The sequence below is a fragment of the Pterocles gutturalis genome, unplaced genomic scaffold, assembly GCF_000699245.1.
Source record: "Pterocles gutturalis isolate BGI_N339 unplaced genomic scaffold, ASM69924v1 scaffold24584, whole genome shotgun sequence".
NCBI classification, from domain to species: Eukaryota; Metazoa; Chordata; class Aves; order Pterocliformes; family Pteroclidae; genus Pterocles; species Pterocles gutturalis.
This window is the reverse complement of record NW_010136438.1, coordinates 60,876-64,570: the sequence shown is the minus strand read 5'-3', so window position 1 is coordinate 64,570 and position 3,695 is coordinate 60,876.

Here is a 3,695-nt window from a genome sequence, read left to right as displayed (position 1 = left end):
TAATTATTCATGTTCAGTAAAGAATTCATGCCAGTGCCCTTATGAAATCATGTCCTCCCTCCATCCTAGTCATCCCATTAAATACCTTCAGCACCTGCCTCAGTGCTTTGGCGTTCAATATCAAACGGGTAGAATAGTTTTGTCATCCTTGAGCTCAAGTTACTCAGCTTGAGACCTCTTAAACTTCGCTGACAGCCCACATTTAGAAGACACAGACAGCTGCCAAATGAGACACCCAAATTGCCTTGAAAATCTCTGTCTGTCCAGAAATGTTGCATGAATAACCAAATCCCTTTTATGATTTCTGCATTATTTTGCAGATTACCTTTTCTCCTCCCAGCACTGATTTCCATTAGAAAGCTTTACTGCTCTGGTAGCAAGATACGAGGCTAGATTTTGAGATGTGAGTTTTAGACATTTTTATCCTTGTAATGGTGCCTCTAAGAAAAGCTTCAGGGGAAGATGTTCGGGAGTCAGTAGAGGCTTTCTGCACTGTACTCCCAGCTCAGGAAAGGTGGATGAGGAGGGTGAAGACAGCAAGAGGAGAACCAGATCTCCGTCACATTTACGACGTGTGTCATCGGTGAGCACGTACCAGCCTCCCTGCACCTGAGCCTAGTGTGCCCTCCGGGCTATTCTCGTATGGCAGAAATAGCCCTATTTTATAAAGACTAAAGGAAAAAAGCCTGCTCCAACAGTCTAGGAATGCCAAAAGCAATACAGTATGATTACAACCTGTCTGCCAGACAAGTTACTGCACTTAAGCTTAAGTGGTTGGCAAGGCTCAAAGTGAATACGAGCCATTGGCATCTCCACGCCATTACCACGACTGTGCCCTTGAACAGCCAGGAAGTGCTTTTGGCTGGGTTAAAATCCTTCTGTGGCCTCCATGACCCACTGACGGCCAGTGCCAGCCATGGAGCAGAGTACCCCACTGACGGCGTCCTTCCCCAGAGCCGCCTTACCTGGTAAATGCCATCAGGGAGAAAAACAGCCCCAGAGGACAGATTTCACTGTCAGAGTCTGGCCTCTGACACCAACTCATTAATTCACCTGTGACTTCCAAACACAAGGCCGTACCACCTTCTGTCTGGCAGTCACTAACCCGGCCTCCCGCGCATGCAGGGGAGGGTTGGGTTGGTCCTGTGCAAGAGCCTGATCATCCTCTGCTTCCAGTTTCACTTTCGCCCTCAGGGCTGGCGTGGTCTGTCCCTGCACACAGGATTTCTAAGCACAAACCACACAAGAGCCTTCCTACATGGTGTGAAAACTGCCCTGGGGGCATCCATGCCTGCCATAGCTTTTGTGATGCTCATTTTTTGTCTTGGATCCCTCTCCATCCCCTGGGAGACAACGCAGGCACCAGCAGAAGGGGCTGAGGGCCATTCCCTCCCGAGGGTGAGTGGGTGTGTGCCATTCATCAGTGCTCAGACAACTGGGCAACAAATAAATCAATTTATTTTAAAAATCAGTCCTCACAGGAACTCTCAGGGAAGGAAAAACTTGTATTGCACTACTGATATTCTATAAAGTATCTCTTTACACTTTGCAATGGTTTGAGAAAGGATCTCAGGATATGATAAAAGACAAGAACAAATTACATTAGCCATGAGCAGGCACCGTTCCCGAAGGTTGTTCCCACCTGCTGCAGTGATGGGTTTGACCCATACTGGCTGTAAGAGGAAAAACATAAAATTGCCCTATCTTCTTTAATGACAAACAGCATCCAGGAGTCATCTTAATTAATAACCATATAACCAGCTGTAGCCAATGTCATTAATAAACACATTTACTTTGCCGCAGCATTTTAAATGGCTGTTACGTAGCCTCCATCAGAAGTCACCCATTGTCATCATCGTCCCAGAGAGCTCCCACACGAAGTAAAAGCTGAACACCATCCTCATCTCCAGTCTGGTAAATCTTGTCAAACAACTGTGTTAGTAACCGTGGTCAGGTCTGGCTGTTGGACATCGAACCTGTTTACATTTTAATATTGCCTCCTAGCTTAGAGGAAATCATCTATTCCCATCAAGCCAAAATGCTACCTTTCTTTTCACTGTATATTTTTAGCATATTGTACGTACAGACTCAGAATTTCTAAATCTAAGAAGGAGGTGTTACTAACATTTTCTAAAGCAATTTAAAATTTCCTGTTTGTAAACCATCTCTCTGTGCCCGTCAGGTGACTAATGCAAGGCCCGCAGAGTAGTTTCATACATTGCACAATAATTTGTAGGGATCCTAGCAACAACTGTATTCGGTAAAAAGCATCCATTACATTCAGTGACCTAATGTTCATCACGCTCGGTAAGTCACACTCACGGCTACCTCATTTAGGTAGTTTATGATGCTGAACTACTGAACCACACCACGGGCCTTATTCCCAACACAGCGGTGCTACCACCTGCCTTGGAAAGGCTATTGCACTGCACAGGCTGCTGCATGCATGCATGCAAAATGCTCTCAATAAAAAAACCCCAGAGCCCAGAAACATGGCTATTTCTTCTTTAGACAGATACAATTGCTCCTGCCTGAGCTCACGCAGTGGTAACAGTCAGTGGAAGGAGCTCTATGAATTCCCCGCAACGGCTGTAGTTAGACGCTATTAGAGCTATGACTGTAATCCATGAAACAAGCAGTTGGGGAAAAAACTGTGCCTTTAGGTCACAGGCACTGCTTTGGGGAGGCACAGAAGGTTGCCCGAGCTCTGCAGGCGAGGCAGCATGGCCTTGGTATGGGAAGCAAACCCAAATCTGCATAAGAACCAAAGTTACTCCTAAAGGATGATCCCTCCCAGACACCTACATATAGCACACCGCCTCCAGTAGCATGAGTTTCAGTGCTACAGTTTGTACTCAGAAACTGATAAAGTCAAAAGAGGTATCAGAGATTTAAGTATCCCATGACGAAGCCTGGCTGAGTTAGAAGGTTGCCGTATTTTGAGCAGCGTGGACCTATGGCGTTTGGGTGTCAGAGACCTTCAGATGTAGGGTCACAAAGGCATGTTCACAACTGAAGAGAAAGAACTGAGACTGCCATTTATTACAGATGGTTCTCATCATCTGCTAGTGGCATCTCAAGGCTTCAGCCAGCTAGTCCCTAATCAAGCCCTGGTTCTCAAACAGATATTTATAAACACAGAATACTGCACTGCAGCACGCGATGCTGGCATAAATTCCCATCTGTCATCCCCTAATCAACTCCCAGCACAGTGATTGATCTCTTTCAAATTCAGATTATCTTAACTACTTACTATCTAGAATAAAACACTGCAAGAAATGGGCAGTATACTATCCAGGACAGTTTAGGGGCACTGACCTATCCAGCAGCTGTAGCTACATGTATGTTACAGTAGAGACAACTATTATATCTCCATCATCTCTGACATAGTTCTCATCACTGACTATGATATGAGTGCAAGAATTGAGTAAACAAGGTTGAAATGTGGTCACAAATGCTCTTCCATCACTTTCACCCACAGAAGGTAATTTTTGCCCACAGGAGAGCTTGCGGGGTGCTGAGCAGGCACCCAGGAGTCAGAGATGCTGGCACAAGGAGACTAGTTGTTCACACAGGGCGGTGTTCCCACCCATTTCACTGAGCTTTAGAGAGTGTCTGAGGACATAACATGGACCAACTTAACACTGGCTAGGAAATGGGTGAAGGACTGAGACTTATCCGTAGCTCATCTTCTC